This window comes from Manacus candei, unplaced genomic scaffold (assembly GCF_025592945.1).
Source record: "Manacus candei isolate 608988 ecotype Guabito, Panama unplaced genomic scaffold, ASM2559294v1 h1tg000033l, whole genome shotgun sequence".
Taxonomy (NCBI): Eukaryota; Metazoa; Chordata; class Aves; order Passeriformes; family Pipridae; genus Manacus; species Manacus candei.
The window spans coordinates 5,546,685-5,570,559 of record NW_026138081.1 but is presented as its reverse complement, the minus strand read 5'-3'; the positions used below and the strand labels follow the sequence as shown (position 1 = coordinate 5,570,559).

General features: G+C 46.3%; 1 protein-coding gene across 5 annotated transcripts in view; it reads left to right on the top strand.

Moving 5' to 3' along the window:
• The first annotated feature begins 5,739 nt into the window (after window positions 1-5,739).
• SLC8A3 (solute carrier family 8 member A3) overlaps window positions 5,740-23,875 on the top strand; it is a 116,857-nt gene continuing 98,721 nt past the window's right edge. For 2 of the 5 annotated variants that reach the window (XM_051791546.1, XM_051791543.1), the window contains exon 1: window positions 5,744-6,299. The gene's annotated coding sequence lies outside the window, so the exon portion shown is untranslated. Of the gene's footprint in view, window positions 6,300-23,875 lie in introns of all 5 variants that reach the window. The other 3 variants (XM_051791541.1, XM_051791540.1, XM_051791542.1) reach the window with 3 other exon arrangements.

The following is a 23,875-nucleotide window of genomic DNA, read 5'->3' as shown; positions in this document are numbered from 1 at the left end:
ACAAACCCCTGGTATTTGTCCTGAGCGGTGGATATGCTCCACCACAAATGTCCACTGTCTCTGCACCCTGAAGTGCAGAGATCTATGGATCAACCGAGTTTCTGAAACCAATGCTAAAATGGAAAACATTGGAAATAACATGTGTCCTGGATTCCACCATGATCAAAATCTGGTTGTGAGGTGTACCCTCACTTTCCATTGTCATGTAGATTCTTCGGAAGATGTCACTTCTCATCAAAAGTTTTCAAGGGTTTGACTTGCCCGGGACTCCCAATGATTGGTTGCTATCTTTAGTCTAGTTTTTTATTTTTTATTCTTTGGGGGTTTGTAAATGGTCTCTGAATGCTGTGTAAAGTTGCCTTAGGTCCATGTTCACTTGCACAGAAAACCCTTGGCAAACCCAGACCAGGACATGTTTGTGGTATCAGTCACCTACATGTGGGCTTGTCTCTGCATTGTTCTGCACTCAGTTGCGATGATGAAGATGATTGCACAAAGAATGGCCCTTCCTTACAAGCCAGACCTGAGGAACATGGTCTCTGACCCTAAACTTAAACTCCTGGGAAGCTCTGCATCCAGACTAAAGGATCTTACTGTAACCTACACCTATCGCAGCCACATCTGTGGACCAGAAAGATTAAATAGGTATTTTGCTCCTTTCTGATCAGTGCACAAAGGATACACAAAGAATCCTTGTCCATCTGTGGCAAAAACCCATTTGCTAGGATCTGTAGAGGAATTATTCATTGGTTATGGGAAGTGCCATCAAGAGTGCATGGACTGTCCTAGGTGTCCCATGACTTATAAGAATTTGCACACTGTTGAGGATGTATGTGTAAAGCCCAGCTCTAGCCATGTTTGTGAAGCAGGCTTTTATGGGGAAAAAAAAAAAGCACAGAATTTTACATTTGAACTGGGTTCATTTGCTCTGTAATCATGGATAGCCTTGAAGCTGCCTTCTACATGGTGGTTCCTTTCCTCTTTCCTCTAGAAAGTAATTTTTTCTCAGATTTGGAACTTTATTTCAAGGCTCTGCAAATGCATCATACTAATAAAATGTCACATTATCTCATCCCTTCTGACACAAATGTGAGCAGGCACCTGATGAAAGCTGATGAGGGAGAAAAGAAAATCTATGGAAAAATAGCCCAAAACATAACACAGATTCACCAAGATGAAATCTTGAATGAGAGAAGGGGGGTGTGCCAGGCCCTTAGGTACAAACTTGAGGTCAGGAGCACTCAATCTGCTTGTATTCAAGGAACAGGGGCCAATGTACATAGTGTTTGTGGCCATTCTTGGGTCATTAGGCCAAGGGCTGGAAGACTGCAGGAGGACAGCAATAGTGGGAGCAATTCCAAAGGCCTTGCTCAGGTAGAAACTTTCCAAGGCATAGCCAAACCTACAGCTCATAATGTCTGCCATAATAAAACAGTAACATGGCCATATCCACCTGAAACTTTGGATGGCAACTGTGTGAAATTCTTACCCATATGTGCTGAGTGCATAGCTGATGAATGAAGAGGAAGGAAGAGGTCCTTTCAGACCCAACTAATACCTCTCAGAGTTTCCTCTGGAACTTGTAGGCCACTGGCAGGTTTTTATGTCAATAGATGCTGTTGGCCTGGCAGAGCAAGTCAATCCTTGTTAAGCACACTGTCTTTACGAACAGCGCTGCCATCAGCTACATTCTCTTGTCAGCATCTTTATTATCAGCATGGTTGCCAGCAGAAGGCTCAAGTCATGAGATGTTGAAACTATGGATTAAATTAGAAAAATCTTCACTAGTTTTGGGTGGACAGGGAAAGGAAGAAGAAAGCCTGCATTTCTTGTTCTGCTTCAAATCTCAAGAGCTTTGAGACAGGGTTGAGAGAAGGATTAAGGTCCCAACTGTTTACAGGAAAAGTCACAGTGCTTTTATGAAGAACTTCTTTACTGCGAGGGTGATTGAGCACTGGAACAGTTGCCCAGAGACGTTGGGAAGTCTCCTTCCCTGGAGATATTCAAAAGCCATCTGGACACAACCCTGAGTAATATACTTGTGGTAGTTTAGTCTAGGCCTTCCTTGGTGACCAGTTTGTAACCAAGGAAGTGCCCAGATTTACCCGGTATTCCCTATGATTTTTACGTAAGCCAGGTTATAAGAAGAAAGGAGGAAAGGTCTTCGCCCCTCTTTCCTTCCGACAGCTTTGAGGTTCGGGTTCCCCTGCTGTTGAGTCTGTCGGGTTGGAGACTGAGGCCTGGTAAGGCCTTGTCAACCTTGGAAGACAGAGGTTGCCGGCAATCGTTCCAGCGTGACTTTCTGTTGTCCCAAGAAGAGTAGTAAGATATTCTTTTGCTAATTCTTTTAGTTGCTAGATCTTGGGCTATTGATCGTGTATATTTTATTTTGGTTTTGTTCCTTTTTCCCTTCCCCCTCCCCTTTCCCTTTTCCTTTTTGAAATTGTACATATATTTCAATTGTATATAACTGTAATATAAGTGTAAATAAGTGTAAATATATTTATATATATTGCTTTAGCTATCTCTCTCTCGTTTCACTTCTCTTGGGTTTTTTTTTCTCTTCTCCCTGAGGTTTGGAAGGGGGGGTGGGGGGGGGGGGGACGACTTCTTGTGGTAAGGTTTGGAGACTTGGCAGGGAGCCAGCTTCAAACCATATCAATACTGTAGGGGACCCTGCTTGAGCAGGGAGGTTGGACTAGATGACCTCCAGTGGTCCCTTCCAACCTTATCCATTCTGTGGTCCTGTGTTCTTTTAACATATTAGTGTTTGGTAGTCTTCCAGTGGGTTTGGGTTAGAATCGTAGAATAGTTTGAGTTGGAAGGGATCTTTTAAAAATCATCTAGTTCCAGCCCCCTGCAATGAGCAGGAACATCTTCAACCAGATCAAGTTGCTCAGAACTCTGTCCAACCTGACCTTGAATATTTTCAGGGATGGGGTGTCTACCATCTCTGGGCAAGCTGTTCCAGTGTTTCACCTCCCTAATTGTAAAAACCTTCTTTCTTTTATCCAGTCTAAATCGACCCTCCTTCAGTTTAAAAACATTAGCCCTTGTCCTTAGGTGAGGTAACACTTGAAACATAAAGTGATCTTGGTATTCATCAAAAACTAATATTGATGCTTATTTAGTGAGATTGTGCTAAACAGCCCAAGAGTTTAAAACTCCTGTATTTTATTTGCTAAAGTTAATATAAACAAGAGGTGGTTGGTTGGTTGGTTGGAGTTTTTTTAATTTTTAATAGTATTTGTATATAAAGGGTTTGGTTGCTCTCATCCCAGGTTAGTACTTTGTAAGCACACCTTTAAGATGAAGGAAATAAAAAATTTCATATACTCCCTCTCATGATGAAAAATTTCTGCCTGAGCTGAGCAACGTAAGATCAGGCCCATATGGAAGGGAAGGGAAGAGGGAAATGCCTGGGAGCATTTCTTAAGTGTATTAGGCATGATTTTATGTAGTGGGATGAGGTGAAGCAAAACATCTGTGTACCATAAAGAGCTCTGTCTGTCTTAAGTTATTGTCAACTGTAAATTTGTGTTTTGCCCCCAAGGCTTATTCCTCCTGACGAGCATTTTTTACTGCAGTTCCTCAGCTCCAGACCCACTCTTGCTGAGCCTTAAACACAAGCAGTTGTTTGGAACTGCCTGATGATGAGATGTGGGTTGGGAGAGTTTCCCTGTGCCAGCTGGGGTGGTTTCCTTTGCTCTGTGTTGGAGGTGTCTGGAGAGCTGCCACCCTTGGGGTCTGTCCTCACTGGCAGGGGTGTGAGGTTTAGAGGAGGCCACCTGGAGATCGGGTGACACTGGCCAGTGCCAGAGTTCCTGCATCCGCCCAGTCCTGGATTTCAGCCATCGATGCTGTGATGTTGATTTTATGTGTTGATGTCAGTAAGAGCTCTTCCACAGCTCCAATGAGACTGCTGGGTACTTTAATGCCTTAGGCCACACATGCACATATGCCTGTGTTCCCCCAAGCACTGGGAAACCCTTTGCCTCCCTGAAATCACACAGGAGCATCATGCAGGCTTACAGCCCTGTGTGGGGCTGGCCAGCTCCCTGAGCTCAGGCACTTAAGTACATGTTAGATCTTGCCATGTCCCCTGGCCCATATGCTTCCCATACCACGTTCTTACCTGGTATGCTGCCTTGCTTGGGTTATTTGGGGACACCAGGAGTGGCAGGTGGCATTTGGGGAGATAAAAGGCTGAATATGGGACTCATGGGATGTTCTGTACTCTTCTGTGCCACCATCTCATATTCGTTTGCGGCAACTGTGTCCCCTGTGTGGCCTCCTCTGGCTGCCCTGCTGTCTCTGGGCTTCCATGCCCTTCTCTAACTAATATAAATAAGTAGCCAGACAGTATGGATAACTACTTTTCCAGGTCTCTGGATCCTTTCTGTGCTGAGGTGTGAGGTCAGAGGCTGCCCTGTGGAGCCATAACTAGAACCTACCGGCTGACTTCCAGGGACCTAGTGGTGTGTGATTTCCTGCAAGGGACCACAGCCCATTTGCAGTTTTTCTTATCCATTTTGGGCAGCATGAAGCAGGTGCAACTCTTCTACATGTCACCCTCCCAGTAAGTGTTCTGCTGCCCTTTCCACTTCTCTCTTTGTATCTTTGCTGCCTCTGCCTGCCTGAGGTAAGAGCTCTTGCCCAGTGTAGGACTCGGGCTCAGGTTTCTCATGGCAGTTTATTCAGCTGCTTTTGACAGGGATGGTTTGCACTTGCTCATGTGCTCCAGTCTTGACAGAAAGACCCTCCTTTTGTGCCCTTTTGTGCCCTTTTGTGCCCTCATCACCTCAGGGGTATGGGGAATCACTGGGGACAAACGGAGTGTGGACAGCTTCTCTCTGGAGGATGAAACAGACCATTCTGTGGCAGGATAGCCCCATGTCATGGATCGTTGCCTTGTAGTACCTGGGCTTCAAAGAAGTGAGAAGCCATGCCAGCAGGTAAATCTTCTGGAGGCACATGTCTGCCCATAACTGCTGTGGTGGAAACAGAGGGGATCACAAGGGGAGACAAATCTATGTGCAAACACCATGATGTGTCTTGTGCTACTGCCCTGTTCCACAGTTCTGGAAACCAGCCCCCAGTTGTCTTCTGCCAAAGTCAAATAACAACTTTAGAGGCAACATGTATTTTTTACCCTAAAATGACTTGCTGTCTCCTAACCTGTTATTTGACTTCGGTTAAAAAAAATAGCCGGGTGGTTTCTGCAAGTATAAACCAAAGCACACAGCTTCAAATAGATACCAGGACCAACTCTGTGTGTGCAATTATATTGCCTATATTTAATCTCTTAGAAGTGTTTGGCAGATGCTTTAAATTTCAGATATGCAATCAATATCGTCTTTTCTGAGGCTCAACCACCGTGTTCTTCCCCTCCCTTCCTTGAAATACATAAAGTCAAGTCAATATACTTGGAGGGTACAGGAGTGATCCCCATTCTGTGAGTGTGTATCTCTATCTGTATATACTGACGGAGATCTCGTAGAGGTGTGTGCGTGTGTGTGCGTGTTACATGCAAGACGTGCTCTGCCTTCATTTATTTTGGAAAGGGTTTGCCTTGGTTTCACCGTGCCTTGCTTTAAACGATCTGAAAATCCCCCCCTGGATTCAGAGGAATAAATATGCATGGCTTGTAATTCTGTTGCAGCGCTCGCTCCCAGCTGATAGGTGACGTGGAGTTTGGAGGCTCGCAGATTGGCTTTTTGATTTGGCTTCTTGCTGCAGTTGTGCAAACCTCGCTGGCTCCCAGAAATCAGGCTCAGCGCTCTGCTGTGCACCGTAATGCTGGGAAGCCTGGACCGAGCCCCGATGGTGTGAGCGCGGGAGTGGGGGAAGCCCAGCAGATTCAGTGGCAATCTGGGGTACAATCCATTTTCTCTTCCCCCCTCCCTCGACCCCCATTCATCTCCGTCCTCCTCGCCCTCCTCCCCCTTCGCCAGATCTCCCTTCCCTCCCCAAACTCCACCGCACGGAGCTGAAGATCAAGGCTGGTGGATTTATCAACATTTTACCTCCACCCCCACCCCCTTTTCCAGATGCACCTCCCCGCTCTCTCTGACAGCTGCAAAAGGGAGCACAGGTTTTGTAGCGAGCGAGGCAACTTGGACTGACATGCAAAGGCGAACCCCCCCGTACCCACACACACCGTCGGTGAATCACCGGGAGATGCGATGAGCTCCCTTTAGGAACCGGAAGGATTTGTGTTGGGGAGCCAGAGGAGCCCCCCTCTCCCCCATCCCCCATCCCGACCCTCCAAAAAAAAGTCAGGAAAGCCGCCAGAAAGGGTAAGTAAGGGGGTGCCACCCCCGCTCCGTGGGAGACGCGAGGCTGGCGGGCAAGTGTCCTGCTGCCAAGCGGGGCTCCATGCCTTGCACGGGAATGGTCGTGGAGCGGGGGGTGCTGGGGTGGGGTGGGGGTGGAGGGGGCGAGGGCTCTTTGCGGGCTCATCTCCCAGGATGGGGGGGAATTCGCGTTGCCGAGGTGCTGGGAGCTCGCTTCATTCCTGCTGTTTTCCCGGCGCCACGGCGGCTCCGTGCCCGTGTGTGTGTGCGTGTGTGTGTTTGTGCTGCGGAGGCAGGGCTTTGCCCACGGCGCGGAGCGGGCGCTGCGGGGTGGATGCGCGGCGGGGAGGGGGCGCCGGGCCGGGCCGGGCCGGGCGCTGCGGGGCTGGGGCCTGGCGGAGCGGGCGGGCTCCGGCGGGGCGTGCGCGGCAGCACCAGCCCGGTCCCGCGGCACCGCGCGCGGCGGCCCCGGGATCCCTCCCGCCGCCGGGCGGGGGTGCCCCGGTTCGGAGGCGCGGCACGGCCCGCAGGGATGCCGGGGGCCCCGGGGGAACGGCTCTGCCCGGGGCTGCCAGGCGAGGGAAGCGGCTCTCATGCAGTGCTATAAATTTCCTTTTTTTTTTTTTTTTTTTTTTTTTCCCCCTTAAATTTCCTTTTTTTTATTTAATTTTTTTTTCCCCGCCGGGGGAGTCCGTGCCAGGCCATCCCCGGCCGCGGTTGGGGGTACCGGGGGCGCCGTCCCGGGCAGCTGTCGCGCTCCGTCCGCCGGGGCCGGCTTGTTTACCCCGGGTGTCAAATATAGCCGCTGCGCCAGGCGCTGCCCTAAATAGGGCACGGGGCTGCCGGCGGGCCCGCAGCCCCCCATGGCAGGGGGAGAGGAATTCTACACACACACACACACACATACATGTGCCCGCATGAGAGCTGACCCATATGTGGGGTGGTTTCATACTCTTAGTCTCTCCCAGCCTTGCTTCAGGGTTTTGTGCTTTTCACCTGTATCTAAAGTATCAATCATTCTGGGTGAGAGATGAAACCATTGCAACTGTTTTGGTTTTTTTTTTTTTACCGATACTCTAAAACGTGAGGCCATGGCCATTTCCCCCTCTGCCCCCTCCAATGGAGCTGTAGTGTAATGGTTGAGTTCCTGACTTCTTGGTTTATCCCTGGCTTTGTTCTGGGGATTTCACCTTAAAAATCTGTTTCAGATTTAAGGGGAGACACCGGAGGGACAGTTGAGGTGAGAAGGGGTGCTGTATGCACATCCTCCCCCTCCTTGTGTTTATATGTATATTCCTTTAGTTCCTCACATCTATGAAGCGAAAGGTTGATTTTGTCAAGCTGTTTTTTTATTTGTGGAGATAACAGGGCTGGAAGACTTAGATAACAGTCGGTAGCACCTTCCCATTCAGGAGCACTCATCCCATGCTCTCTGGGAGGCTAGCAGGAGACCCTAGAGACCAGGGCTGGCTTTGGGGAACTGCTGAGACGCAGAGGCCTTGAAAGTGCTCTCTAGGTTTGGTGCAGCGGGGAGAGGCATCACTCCCCTATGGCATACACATTTCTAGGGAGTCCCTCATCCTGCTCCATCCACTGCTGTTGAAAACATTTGTTTACTCTGATCATGGTTTGGGGAGCCAGTGGTGCTTATGTTCATGCTTCTGTGTTCAACTGGAACGATACTTGTTTCCTAAATAGAAGTAGTGATGTTGGAAAAGAGCAAGTCCAGCTACTGCCGAAGGCTGGCTGAGGAGGAGCAAGAGCAGCCCAGGGGCCCTCAGTTCTGCCATGAGTGTGCAGTGTGATGGCAGGAAAATTGGTTACCCTGTGTTGTAAACAGAAGGGTGTAATATCAACCAGGGTGGGGAAGGAGAGGACTGATGGTGGTAGAGAGTCCTACTTAAAAGGTGCAGTACTGCTGTCTGGTTTTTTTCTCCCTAAGCCAAATATGAGTCCTGCTCTTAATAAGTGGGTGATTTAAGCATTTCCCAAATGCCCAAGGTAGGACAGATTGTGGTAATTCCACTGCTGAGATCCTGTGTGAGAGCAGTGGAAATGCAAGTAGGTTTCTGGTCTCTGGCATACCTTCAGTGTTCTGCTAGGCACATTTATCTCCTGGGTCTCATTTGTATCATTAATGGTATTTTTCTCGCCTTGTGGGGATTTGGTGAGGACACAGTTACAATAACTAGTGGGTGACAGGATGTGAGAAAAAGGCAGATGTGTAGCCATCCTAACACCACTCTGTGTAACACTTATCCTTTGCAGAGAGGTTGCCCTTTGCTCTGCAAAGCTGCCACCTGACAGGGTGACACCTGGGTTGGCAGATGCCATCATCAGGTGGGATAGTCCTTTCCCTCACCGTGGGCAGTGTTGGAGCAGTCTTCAACACCAGCACCCAAAACAGGAGAGTGCACATGGAGCACATAGCAAGCATGGCCTGGCTTGTTAACCAAGCTGTGGTCCGCAGGCTCTTGCTGGGCCGTGGTGGGGGCAGGAGCTGCCCTGTTTGACTGAAACAGAGTGTGTTGTTTGCAGTCATGAGCAGTTTTTCTGCAGAGCAGTTGTAAGGTGCTCAGAGCACTGCTTCTTGGCTTGACTGGCTTGTAGAAAGGAAAAAGGGATGAATCCAGCCTCCCTGCTTCTTCTGCTTTCCTCTGAGAAGCTGGTGGGTCTGAAGTCAGATGAGGCTGATCTGAGAGAGGCAGGTGTTATGGTATTGCGGGTTGGACAGGTAGAGAGATTGCTTAGGGCCTAGGCTGGTCTGCTGCTGTGTTGTGCCTGAGCCCACATATATCCCTCATTTTCAAAGGGTCCTTCCTGAGAGAGGCATCCTCCATCCCCAAGGCAGGGAAAGGCCATGACAGAGTGTGTCAGCACTTTTATTAGAAACCAAGTGAGGATGTATTCCCTCGGCCAATATTTTCAAGTGAAGCACTATACAGATAAATGGTCTGTCTGTCAGGGTTTTGTTTGCTTGTTTTAAACAAACAGCATCAGTCTCCTCCCCTAAGCTTCCCCAATGACCAAGTGGCACTGACAAATAGTTCCTTGTTCTTTATTGCTGTCCTGTTTCAGATGCCTTTCATGTGCTTCACAGTTAAAAAGATGGCTTTGATTGCTGGCCAAATTTTTTTAAACCAGGCAGCAATATCTAATTCTATATTAAAAAAAAAGAGCGAAGGAAATTAAATTACAAAGACGAAAATATCTTAATAGGAGGAAAAAAGTCTCTGAAGCCAGGAAATTGATACTTGTGATGCTCCACCTACAATCACCCACTGTGTTTAGGTATTGTGGCATAGATTAATGCTTTTGTTGATTTACTGTTTGATAACGGTAACTCCTACAGGCATGGTTGGGGGCCCATGTTTCCAAGTGCTATACAAATGTCTAGTAAATTATAGTCCCTGTCCTGAAGAGTTTCATGCATTGAGAGGTTACATAGATGACAAGCTGTTCTGGGGGAACCTTTAAAACACCTGTGCTGCAGAGCTCGTGGTCCCGCACTTGCTGATTTTGGTGACATGGGGTTTGGGGCTGGAGAGGAGCTCCAGCTCATGTCCCTGCTTACCTGCAGAATGAAATCTGAGAACTACCTTCAATCTCCTGCAGGTTCAGTGGGCTTCTGGGCTGCTTGAGGACTAACATGGTATAGACCGTAGTTGGCTTCCCTCCTTCCCCTCTGCCTTAGTGCTTTAAACTGCAAGCTCTCATTGAAAGCCACCATGGATGTGAAAGCATGAAGTTCAGCGTGATGGCCTCCCAGTCTCCCCCCTAGGCACTTCTGTCACTGAGTTTTGCAGGAATAGCAAAACATGCGGTGGCAGGGATGTCATGCCATTCTGAAGGTACCACCACAACCCCATCTTGGCAGTGTCACAATGAATAGACCCAGGTGCCATTGTTCCTGCAGTGTGGCATTATAAAGTAATTAGTTTGCCCCATAAGACACACTTACAGATAGGTGATGATCATGCCCCTATGTTCCTACTCTCAATTTCCTGGTAATTCTGTCTTTAAATCCGCTTGCTGGAGCCTTTGATCACATAGCTGAGCTGTCATTGATGTCTCTGACAGTTGACATCATGGGAGAGAAGGGAGCTTAGGGCTCCTAACATTTCTTTTATGATAGCTTGTTTTCTAATGAAACACTCCAATGAGGATTTTCCATCATAATAAAACAGGGAGCTCTTCCAGAGCACTCAGATTTAGGGAGAAGCTTCTGTTTCCATTCACTGGCAGATTATTTTAAGGCTACAAAAGTGAACTTGCTCTGCTGCCTTCCTGTACTCTGCTGTCTTTTTACCTAAGCCACCTAAGTCAGGACAGCAGCAGAGACAGCCAGGTCAAGAGCAATCAGCAATACTAAATACCCTATGCTGCTGGGCATGTTTTGCAACCAGTGAGGTGCCAAAGAGTTTTAGAAACTATAGACAGATGAGACTGCATTGCCATTGCTTTCATCTCCCTCTCCTAGGCTGGTACTTGGAGGCTGTCTCAAAGCAAAGAGCAGCACTGCAGAATACAGTTTTAATCAAAAGAAGTGTAGTGATGCAGGGATGTACCTGTGAGAGGGCACTTAAATCTGGCTGCTGAGGTTGTGTTGAAGGTGACATGTCCAGAACGGAATGTGGGACTCCAATGCCGACAATACAAGGTGCCCTGCCAGCGTGTTCATGTGCTGCATGCTGGTGAAAACTGGTTTCCTTCACCAGAGTGGGAGCAAAAGCAGGAAGAGTTAGAGCATGTCTGCACCTTGCTCTGCAATCAGGCTACATCTCACTCTGGATGTGTCCTAGCTCCCCTCAATGCAAGTAGCAGTAGGAGAGAGTTTGTCACCAGGTCCAGGCTGGCTGTGAAACCCGCCATTGCCACAGCTCCCCACACCCAAATTAGGGAAGGCAGCTCTGCCTCTGCCATGCACTGATCATGGATGGGTACTCAAAATGATGCTCTCTGTGAAGAAGCTGTCCTTTTGCTCTCCATACTGTTTGCTTTCAGGAAACTTTGTCTTGGGTCATTAAGACCTGGATGTCTTGGTTTACTGCCTTGAGGGGGGGGCATTCCTTGTTGGGAAGTAATATCTTGATGCTGAGCTTAAAGTTAACCTTAATAAGCACCTTTATCCTCTTCTTTGGTTTTAGTTGGAATTACTCAGTGACCCTTGAACATGCACATTAGTTGGGAAAATGGAGGCAGAGATATGTCTCTACCTTTATGTGGCAGGACAAGGCTGTTTCATGGTCCAGGAGGTATTACAGGATTCACTACTGCAAGAGGCAAAAATGCCTCTGCCATACAGCTAATGCACTTGCCACACTTGTTATTTGGACCTTGTTTTCTACAGCTTTCCCACCCTGGTTGCTTGTTCCTGCTCCTGTCCCCCACCTGCAGGATACTGGCATAGTGGCATGAGTGGCCAGGTGGTGGGTTCAGCTTGCTTTTTGGCCAAATAGATTCCTCATCCTTATTCATGCCCTAGCCGTGCAAACAGTTCTGCCAACAAAAAGAAAGAGCTAGAGCAGAGTGGGAAAAAATGAGCAGAGGTGGAGAATGTTCAGGCTGGCTTAAGAAGCCCTGCTTCCACCTGTAAAGCTGCTGCCTAAATTGCGTGCAGCAGTTAAGGCTTGGAGTTGGTTCAGCCTTGAAGTCTGCTCTTGATGAAGTGGATAGTGCTGAATGCAAATTAGTTGCAAAGAACCTAATATAGTGATGGAGTCTGCAAAGCACTTCTTAAGCTATTAAGAGGCACAAGAATCGGCAGACAAAAAAGACAAAATAATTTTTAATATAAAATCTTCCAAAAAACATGCATAGGAGTTGATCCTGATTACAACAAATCAGAGAGTCTGGGCCAAGCTATTTCTCAGATGCAACATGCCAAATGGACTGAGGTTTTTCAAGAAGAGAATAAAATGAGAACTTCCCCTCTGCTCTCAATTCTTTCAAGTCCCTTGAAAGCTTCACACTAATATTCAGCACTTTATCAACAAAAATCTCTACACGTTGAAGCCTCCAGACTGCATTCCCTAACAGTGCAAGTGGGCGCAGTGCCAACTGTTTTATTAGGTTTGCACCCACAAAACCCACTAGCAAGGAAGGTCTTCATGAGACCGCTGCAGGCTAAGTTTGTGCTGCTGCTATGCCCTTGCTGTGGGTGCTGCGCTTAGCCAGTGTGTGAGTCCTGGAAAAACTGCCTGCCTTGGAGCTGATTGGGAGCCCTCATTTGAGGACCTGAGGAGCAGAGTGAAGTGGAAGTCTCGTCATTATCTTTAAGGTGCGAAACAAGGTGGATCTCTGTGTGGGTTTCCTTTGTGAGGGATTCTTATGAAGGACAATGACTTGCTGCTGCTTTTGTTTTGACAGCCCGTAGACAAGAAAGCTTGGGTTATAGGAGGCAAACAGAGGGGATGCTGCTGGAGTCAAACATGATGGGGTATTCTCCTGTATGAGCATCTTGGAGATAGGTGCACTAGACATTGGCCTCACATAAATTACCACCTGCTCTGACTCTTTAAGCATCATTTTTTCCCTTCATTTTAACCTTCCAGAGTAGTTTCAGGTTCACTTCTTCTAGTAAATGTTTCCTTTTCTCTAACTTAAATAATCCATCTCCCCAAAGCTGACCTGACAGATGTTTCCCCCGCAGTGACCCTGCGCACACAGCACACTTCATGAAACCCTGGCTTCCATGGGGAAACGCAGCACCAGCAGTGACCCTGCTGGTGTCCCAGCTAAAAATAAAGCCTGTCCCTCCTGGCAGTGTTGGGGTTTGCTTTTGCAGTTTTACCCATTGGCTGCACTGTGCTCTTGTGCCAGGCAGAAGGCACAGCTTAACCTTCAGAGCGTGATAGAGCTGCCTTCCCTCTGGGGAATCATACCAGGAGATTGAAGGTGAGAAGATGCTCAGCTGCACTTGGTGCACCTACGTCACTCCCAAAAATCTGCTGGCTTGCCTGCTGCCTGTCTAGAACCATCTCCTTGCTGCTTCATGCATCCCAGTGAGTCACAAACACCCCTCTTTCCCTGGCTCTGGCCTTTTCCCTCCTCTACTTTTCCTTCTTAAATATAGAGATTTCTTCATGATTCTCCAGTAACTGCCCCAGCTTGCCACTTCCCTCAACAGCTCCATGCCTCATAGCTTCCCAGTGTTCTACCAGCATTGCTCACGTGTTCAGCCCGCCACTTTTCCTCCGATTGTGCCTTTCTGCCTTCTCTCAGGTCCATATGGGCTTGGCTGCTAGGACAAAGCAAGAGGTTGGCCCAGTGAGGCAGCAGATGCTCATTTAAAAAAGGGCCTTTCCAGCTTTCCATACACATTAGCAAGTTTCACAAACATTGCTGAGGTAGAAGTATGCTCTGGAGCAAGAGGAGGGATGCATCCTATCTGGTGAATCTATGGGTATTTTGAGTGTCCCATGCACATCTGCTTTTCCTCCGACAGTTAGAGTACTTAATTTATTTCTTATAGCATCGAGTTCCACAGATTACACAAATGGACAACATAGAATTTAAAAAGTTTTCAGTGCTCACTAGATGAAATACCCAGAGTCTGGAAGCTTTCTGCTGGTGTTGGCCTCGAGCTTCTTTTGGCTTGGTTGGCCATCTCTGTCCCTCTGACCAAAGCTGATTTCCCACAGAAGGCTGAGGGAGGGGGCTTGGGAGTTATGCTGGGTTGTGCAAGATTCCAGGCACCTCATCTACTTACTGTTGCAAAGGGAGCATGAAGAGGTGGCATGGTTATAATTTACAAGTATCTGTGTGGGAGCCAACAACCACCAAGCACGGTGGGCTGGCTGCAATAACCTTGGACAAAGGGGTAGTGGTCTTGATAGCCACATTTGGGAAGAACCACAGGGGTGCTGTCGGAGGAGGCTTCGGGGAAGGATCACAGAAGTGTTTGCATGTGTATCTGTGGGGAGAGCAGAGGGCATGGAGAAAGGGCAGAGGGAGGATTACTGCAGAGTGAAGGGTTTTTATGATATGGGGCTCAAATTCTTTGACTACCCATTTTTACTCATTTGTCTGGTCAGTGAGCTTCCACTGTAGAATGGATTCATTTCAAGGCTTCGCTAGTCTTGAAAAGTGACCATCATTTTGTTGAAGACCTTTTGTGCTTGTTCTTTTACCTATTTGAGTCACTGACCTGAATGCAATAGTAATGGTGGCTCTGCCTGGGATAACACTTCCTATCACGTTGCTCCTCACTTGCTGGTGTTTGGGGACTGTTGCTCCTGTTTCGGCAAAGCGTTTTTCTGTCACTTGTGACACGTTTCCCAGATGACAGGAGTTACTGTCATCAACAGTGTCAGGAAGAGCTGAGTTCACAGCACCACCACAGAAGCATGGCTGGGCATGAGAGGCTTTCTGGGCTGGGGGAGGAGAGGGTAGGGAGTGAGTGTGGAGTAAGGGTGTGAAAACAGGCTGTTTATTACCACCTTAGCTGTTGCTCCATTGAAACCTGCAGTAAGAGTGGGACCCTGCAATTTCCTTGCCTTAGCTGTAACTTAGGAGAGATTTGGACTTCAAAGCAAATTAAGCGCATCCCAGTTTTAATCTTTTCTTTGCAGAAATGGATGAAGAGATAATTTCTGCTGCCCCTGAAGGGGACTCGAGCTCCTGAGTAAAACTGATGGAGATGTGGGACTGCTAGCATCCATAACGGAGGCTGTGCCCCTCAGTGGCAGTATTGAAGCTGTCATCTCTTTTTGCTTTGATGGCTTACACAGATCATACAGTGGGTGGCTGCGTGGGATGAGTATGTTATCCAAGCACATACATGAAGCCAGTTACTCCTGTCATTTTACCTTCAGGATGAGGCACTTCTTGTGCTGATCCAAGGTGACAGTGGGCGCATGGTGGAGGAGAGAGACTCCAAGCCATGTTTGCTGGGGTCTGGGACTGGGGGGGAAAGAGAATTTTCTTCTTCCCTTGTTTGGTTTTAGTGCATTTGGCTGATGTGGTCATCTCTCATGACTCAGCTGATGCTTCTGTTGGCAGGACTAGTTGTAGCAAATCTGGGGCCAGCATGGAGCACTGGGAGGAGGGAGGAACCTGGGCAGGATGGACAGGAATACAGTTGATGTGGAGGAAGCACAAAGATGCCCCTCAGCTGCTGTGTGATTCAGGTTGTGAAGAGGAAATAGATGAAGCTTTCATTTTTGACGTTTCTGTTATATGAAATGTTGCCAGAGTTCCTCAGGCAGCACTTTCAGTAGAATAAACTGGTTCTGCTGACTTGGGCTCATAGGACCTATGCTGATTTACAGCAGAGAAAATCTGGTCCTAAGGGCCTTCTCTCTCTTCTCTCTTGCCAGCCTTCAGCTGATGGGATGCAAGTTGACTGGGCTAGAAAGATAGTTGTCATTTTGAAGATGACTTTGTGTAAAAGGAGACTCTTGGAGGGGAGGGTCAAGGGAGGGAAGCTGGTGTAAGTAGTGCTCTGAATACAATGAAAATGCTATTTCTTCCACTTTGGAGATAAACAGCAGTATGATTATAATATACTTTACTAGAAAATTCTTCTGATACATGATGCCCTGCATCCAGTTTTCAAGTGTTCTGCACTGGTATCTAAGTTAAGACGTGCTGACTGCTGGGAATTGGGAGCATGTTAGAAATGGCAAGGGAGGAGTCTCATCCTTTTCGGACAAGGTGCCTTTTTTGTATGCAGTGCCCCCAGGTTGATACACATATAGGTAATCTTGATTTTTTGAATCTTCTTGAAGGATCAAGTCACATATTTACCTGACTTAGCCCTATGACATCTGTGTGGGTGGGACCTGCCGGGTGCTCTTGGCAGGAATCAAGAAATAAACTCAGGTCTTTCTTTGGAGAAAACAGCAGTAGCCTCTCATAGTCACTTGTTTGGTTTTCTACAGGACTTTAAAATCGTGCTTAGGTGTCCGGTGAAAAATCTGTGATTTCAATGAGGTCCAGGTGTCCAAGTGGGTTAAAAAGAGCTGATCCTTTAAGCTTCTAACCAGTCTTTGAAATCTGGTCCTTCGCAACTCCTTCAGTGAAATATCTGAAACACATGGGGACCATGAGTGAGGCAAAGAAGGAATTTAGTTCTGTTGTAACAGTGGGTATTGAGGGTGTCTAGGTTCAGACAATATTTCAGATTACTGGGGCAGCCAGCCAGGGAGAGCAGACCTGCAGCTGGGACACAAACTGAAAGGAAAAAAGTGAATTAACCTGTCTGATAATGCTGTAGCAAAGAACAAATCTCCACTTGTCTTTGGTATAGAGATCAGAGTTGCATATGGCTTTATACGGCCCACAGGAAAGCCATCAGAGGGTGGGGAGAGAAGAAATGAAGGTGGGGCAGCAGATAGCCTGGAGACTGCTGCCACTTACTGTAATTGCTGTAGCAGCTCAGCTTCCACTGTTTGTTGTCCATGTCATCTCTGCAATTACCATATGGTAAATATGACTTGAGTCTCTAGCAAATAACAGAGCTAATATTAAAAGAGAATCTGTAAACAACTAGTGCATAAATGAACAAAGAGCAATAAACAGCCTGGACTTATGAAGAATGAATTAATCATGGTGGATGTGAGGAGTTATTTTTTTAAAGCAGTTGCAGAATTAGCAGCTGAAAAAACAGCAAAGGATTAAGATATCTAAATTGTCAATAAGAGAGACATGGGGATATATGGCAGTACAGGGTGAGGGTGCTGTGTGGAATCTTATTTGATAACTGTATTCAATTTGAGTGAATTTACAGGTTTTGGCACCTTCCAAGTGAAGTGGGAGGTATTTTGAGGATAACCCGTAGCTCAGTGCATTTTTCATGCCTCCTGCTGTGCTCAGATCTGCAAAAGCAGTGGGCGTGTTACAGTGTATTTCCCTCGTCTCATCTGGAGACCCTGACTTTTTGGCTGAAACTCTGGAAATCTCTGCTTTCGTTCCACACATGCCAGTCAGCAGCACAGCGCTCCTCATGCCAGCCCTACTGTGCTGGGGACACAGCAAATGGGTGGAGAGACCTTCAAAAGTGAGCAACACAGTGAGCTTCTGTATATCAATCTTGATTTAACCTTTGCAGCAGTCTGGTATCTGATGAAACCTCCTGTGCAGTAGAGCTTAGAGGCCAGTCTTCCCTATCCAGGCATGGCATTCCTGCTCCAAAGAGAGCAGGTCTGCTGCTGGTTTTGGTGGGAGCAGGCACTGAGCTATGTCTCTCGCAGATACCCGTCTGCTTCTGACTGCCTCGAAGATGGAGAACTAAGAGAAGATGAAGATAAATGATTAAAGGGCAGCTTGGGCTAATTTATAAAGATTAAAATAAATTTGTGTGCTTTGGCCAAAGAAAAGCTGTGGAGGAGAACAGCTATTTACAAGTATCTGAAGCATGTAAATCTCAGACAGGGAGGAGAATGGTTGAGAGTGCTCCAAGGACACAATAATGAGAACTAGCATCATAAATTTTTCTAATTTCATCCTAAATATAAGGAAGACGGCTAAAACCTCCAAGATAAATTACATCATGGCAGAGTGTCTATGGGAAGTTGTGGAAATATCACTTGGATGATTTAAAACTGAGCTGGACAAAGCACTAGGAAATAATGTTCACAAGGGGAACAATGCAGTGGCAGTCCCTGAGGCATGGACAAGACAACTCTTCTGTCTGTGGTCTAACTTACTGTGAAATGAGTGAAACCTGTGCTAATTGGGCTAAGTAAGGGCCTTTCCTGTCAGTCTAACATGATGAACAACAACCACTTGTTTTTGCTGCAGTGATAAAGATGATTTCTGAAGTGTAGCCTTCTCCTCCTCCTCTCCCATCTATGTTTTCTGCCATTCTCCCACTGCCCCATTTGCTTCTTTTGCCTTTTTTGCTGTGTATAGACAAAAAAAGGATCAGAAATTTTGTTTTTATATTTCCTTGAAGGAGAAGTTAAGAAATAAACAGGCTGTTCTGGAGGATTGGAGCACTGTGTGCCCCAGCTGCTGGGGTTAGCATCCAGCATGGCTGGCTGATGGCTGTCCCAGGAGCCCACCAGCCAGCCAGGGAAGGGCTCATTGCCTAGCTACTTGTTGCATCAAATCCAGCACATCACATGATTTGTTTAGTTTGCCTCAAATGAGTGTTTTCTGTCAGAAAACTTCTGTTTTTCTTACCTAGCTCTGGATCTAAAGAGAATGAGATATAACTACAACACTTCTCTTCTTATTTACCATTTAGTGTGCCTCTGCGTGCACATAACTACAGGCTCTGCAGCACAAACGCACTGATGACAACAAACCCCAGGGTCTTTAATTGTAACAGTTTTAGATCTGCCACCAGAGTGCTAAAGGAATGTCACGAGTTGCCGCTGTCATCTGTAGGATGCTGTGAGTCACTAGGTGATAAGTTGCACTCTGATGGTGGCACCTGAACCAGCAGTATAATGTCTGTGAAGCAGGAGCAGTAAATAACACACCCTGCGTGCTGCCACGGGCAGTACATAAAATGTACTGACAAGAAGTTTTCCTCACACTGCTGAAATTTTTTTCCCCTTCCCCCATTGTTCCTCAAATGGTCTTTTCTGCTCTTTATAAACCAGCAAGAGAGAAAGTGATGAAAACCAGTGCCTTGAAAGGCTGCAACAGAGAAACCAGTGCCTGTTCCAACCCCATGTGTTGTCAGGTACTCCAGGTTGTCTCCAACAGCCGTAGTCCATGGAAGAGGCCAGGGAACCACTGAATGGGTGACCCAAGTAACTCCATATATAACTGCTATATTTCTCTCAGCCTCCTAAACCTAAAGGAAGGACTTTCAGCCTCTTCACTGGGCCTTTCACATTATGGGCGTAAAATCAGTGGTCTGGAGATTGTGCTTGGAAGTACCTGCCCTCTCAGTTTGGGGTTGTTCATACTGTGAAGAATGGTGTATTCACATGTGCACTGGAATACAAGCACATAAAGACTTTAATAGTGTCTAGAAGTTCCTCTAAATGTGTTGAAAGGACTGATGTTTGGAGATCTGCTTCTAAACTTGCAATGGAGGCTTCCAAGTGACTTCTAAAAGGTCACGACAGCGACTTTTTGCCAAATACACGTTTGCCACCAATGGACTGCAGTGAGCTTCTAGTGCAGTTTGTACACGTGGTGGGTTTGCTCTGGCTTCCCACGCTCCAACACTGGGTGTGGCGGTCACAAGCAGTCCTGGACCCCATAACTCTGCTTTCTTATTATTTTACTGTGCAGATGACTGAGCACCGGCACAGGTTACCCCAAGAGGTTGTGGAGACTTCATCCTCTGTCCTTCAATATCCTCAGATATATTTTTGAATATATTCAAAAACCAACTGGATGTGGTCCTGGGCAACTGACTGTAGGTGGCCCTGCGTGAGCTGGGGGGTTGAATTAGATAGCCTGCAGAGATCCCTGTGTGAACTGCCCATTTTTAGGTACTGGAAAAACAACGGCAAGATTGTGTAATACTCATGAAAAGAAAAACCCTCATCTATATCAGAGCAGATAGTACTGCCTTTTAAGCAGGAGAATGCCCACTGCTAATCTGTAGGTCAGCCTAAATACCAGGTTTTGTTTTTTGAATGTGAAAAAGGTATGGTTCTGGCAGGAAAAAAAGTAGAAAAGGGTAACTCTTGCTGTCTCTCAGGCTGAGGAATCTCAGAATAGGGATATGTATGGGGAATGGAAGAGCAAACACACCGTGGCTTAGCTAGCCCACACCATAAATAAGGATGGGGCTGTGATTGCCCACTGAAGGCTTTCTGCAGTGTCTGCCACCTCCTATACATGTCTGTGCACAGAGCATTATCTGCAGCTCCTATATCCCTATAGCTGTCTATCCTATACAGATATTTTTCAGCTGAAGTGAGAGCAAGGAAATAAAATGCCTGGCCAGTCAAGCGCAGTTGGTGCGGAAGAGGACAATTAAGTACAGGCATCTTTATGGGTTAGCTATTTATGCCACTGCTTCTTCAGGAGCATCATGGATACTAAAATACAAAAAACCCAGCATGGATTGGTTCCCAGGGTGAGCTGAGTGTTTGGAGGGTGCTCCTAGCCATACACAGACTTGGGCTCCGTTTGGGCCAGCCCCTGGGATCACCGGATATAACCAGGTCCCATCACTGCAGCACTTTTAAAAGGAATTAGTAGACTTGAGTCATTATGTCAATTAACACCCATTTGCCACGCTAGAATGGTAGGTACTGCTCAAATTAGTAGAGACACCAGCTTGTAAATATTAAAAGACTTGCTACGGGAGCCAGTCGCTTTTTTTACGGTAGCTTTTTGCATGGTCTTGAGAGAAAAGAAAGGCTCTTCATGACACATACCAGGGGGGATTAATCCATAGGCAGTTAATTTTGGGTTTTGGCATGTTTACTATGAAGTGCAGAGCACACTTACAGCTCCCCGCCATATCTTTTCCATCAAGCCAAATGGGGGGGAATCTGGTATGGCTTAAACATGAGTTATGGTGCTTTTTTCCTCATAAAATCTAGCTGGTGCAGTAGTACAGAGCTAAACTACCTATTGCTATGTCATAACCTGTGTAAAGTCAGCTTGGGGTCCTTGGTTGTGCTCATTTCAGGTAGGCTTGTGCCATCAGTCTGATGATTTAAGGCCTGATCTGTACTGGAAATTTGCATTTGTCAGACAAAGTGGATCTAATGACACTGCTCTGGCTTTTGGCTTGCACATAAATCTTAACTTGTACTCTGGATACTACTCTTGTAGTGATGAGCAAGGGGTTCAATAGCATTTGAATGGAAACAATCAAAAAATATGCTTTGTTTTTTATTAAATATTTTGCTGTGCTTTTATTTCAGGTGAGGGAGGAGCGTGAATTAGGTATATAATACCTCTTCTGTGAAAACTCAGTTATGTATGTTCTTTGGCAGAAAGGCTATAGTTTCAAGTTTTGCTCATGTTTGTAAAAAACCCAGTGTGCTCAAATCAAAAAGCTTTTATGTGCTTTGGAGCTGAGGAGTGTGAAGTCATGTTATTAAGCTGAACCTTATTTCTGTCTCCCCCAGCTTTGGAGCAGGGCTATAAGGGAACATTAATAGGAATGCTGTATCCTCTCTGTTCTGGGACAGATGCTTGTCAAGTGCATCTTCATCTTGAGATATCTCTGTCTGGCCCCTGTGCAGCACCCACGCCTGAATGAGGCTCACCCTGTGCTGAGATCTAATCAGCAGCCTTTCCTGGCTGGTCTAGAGTCAGGGAAGAGAGGATGTATGGCCACAGATGTACTCCCGTGTCTCATTTATTTGGGAGATGGGAGGGAGAGGGGAAGGAGAGGGAAGTGCCAGAAAACCTAATCTTATTTCAGTTCAAATCCGAAGGCTTTTGTGATGGTTTAAGGTGAATTTTGCCCAAGTTAGAAATTAATAGGGACTTAGGGTGTTGCCTTTAGTTTTGTATTTAATGAACAGTGATCTTGGGAATTTGGTGTGTGGCGATTATGTGTTATCAACCATCTTTGTGTTATGTTGCATCTTGATTTGATTTCTTATAAATGCTTCCTTTTGAAAATATCCTTGCCTTTAGAGTCATGTGAGAAGCTGTGTATGAAAAGCTAAATTATAAGGGATCAGTATAGCCTTCCCAGCTTTCTGCCTCATATAGGTCCATAGCAGTCAAACTATCAGTCTTCTGAAACTCAGCTATTATAAAACGTCATAGAATTGTATCGTAGAACCATAGAATGGTTTGGGTTGGAAGGAACCTTAATTGTGACAAGCACGGTCCATGCTACTTTTTGGACTGTCTTCAGAAGTATTTCAAGAACTGATCTTTCTATTTATGGGTTCTATTTATGCATTTATGGATCATGTGGCCATTGTAAACTCTTGTAGAAGAAGGAGTTCCCTCTGCTAAAATAACTACCATGTGTCTTCCCAGAGCCTTGATATTGAATGCTAACTCATTCTGGTGCAGTGATGCTTGCAGCATTTTGTCTCTCCTTTGCATTGATTGATTGCTTTGAACTTCTACTAGATAGGTGATACTATCTGGTCCCCTCACTACCAATACTGAGCAGAAAATTATGTCCGATAGCAAAGAGGTAGTGGAAGTTATGGTCCTCATGGTATAAAGCTGAAGATCATCCAGCACCAACTGACTTCCCACTGCTGCTGCAGCCTCCTGTTGTTTGCATCCCGCAGTGATGTTGCTGGAATGACACCTCGCTGTGCCAGATGTGGATGTGTTTTGTCACACTCGTGCCAGAAAAGTGACACTGTGGTGCCTCCTGGGTGACTAGGGCTCAGGACTGAGCTGCAAGCCTGCCTGTAGGCTTGGTCCTCAGAGCAGGACTCATGCTGAAGGAGGGCTCTTGACACAAGCAGCCCTGCTGAAATTAATGCCGCTACTTAGAGGAGAGATGGGGGATGTGTCTACTGCACAGATGTGTCTACTGGGGGATGTGTCTACTGGCCAGAACCAGGCCAGACTACGTAGATCCCCTCCAGTGATCTCTTGGCTGTGTTTAGTAGTTATATTTGAGGGAGAACTTTCACCTTGGATAAATAACCTTGCTGACTTAGAGCTACAGAGTGAGTTTTAACTCTTCTGCCTTCTGTTACCTGAGTGTTAAACTGTTACCTCAATGTTTTATTAAGAGCAGTTTTAAAATTTGATACTTTTATTCTGTTATAAGTCATTTTTGCAGCAGTTCTCAAGGGGGAATGACCACAAGAATGCTTCACTGTATTTTTCAGATTGGTTAGGTTGCTAATGACCACGTATTAAGATTGTATTAAACAGCATGTGTGTGGATGAAGTCCCTGGGGAGTTTTACCTGTGACAAAGAATTGCAGGATTGGGTCATTACTATATCATTTTAGAAAAGTGATTGTGGCCTCCACTTAACGTTAAAATGTTTGTCAAAGCAAGTGAAAACCAGTGAAGAAAAATATTCCCAAATTCTGAGATTTTAGTCTACAACACATAGCCTGAGTTTAGAGGTCCAAACACATAAACAGAGGCTACCCTGGTAGAGATTGTCTTTGAAATAATATACTATTCATTTGACAAATAGTGAAATTACCCTCTACTTAGAATTAAATTAAAAATTTAAGCAGGACTGACAAGGTCCTGGAGTGTGTTGAGAAATGCCTAGCAATAAAAACCATCATGGCATTAGAGAAGTTAGACAGATAGTGTTAATTACAGAAGTTGTTTGTCCCACAGAGAAGGAGATTGGTAGTAGCAGTGATTTATTTCAGAGGGCAATTTAGTCATTGAACTATTCCTAGACAAGGCTCTGAATTTAAGTGATACTTAGACTCCTAAGTCATTTTTGAAACCAAATTTAGGTGCTTGAGTCATGTAGATGTTTTTGAAATTCCTCCTGTCTTTCTGTCAGCCATTTCTACATGGCTGAACTTGGAAGACACAGCAGCTACTGGCTGTGGTACAGTTAGGTAGGAGCTGGGAGCTGGAAGTGTCAAGAGGTTGGTGGATACCTGCCAGCAATCATAGTATGGATAAGGATGATCTGATGTGCCCGGGGTATTTTTGGAGCTACTGTGCTTGTATAGTTGGTCTCTGCGTGCACCTTGCATCAGAGGCACCTGGAATGTGTCATCTTTGCTGTGAACGTGCACACA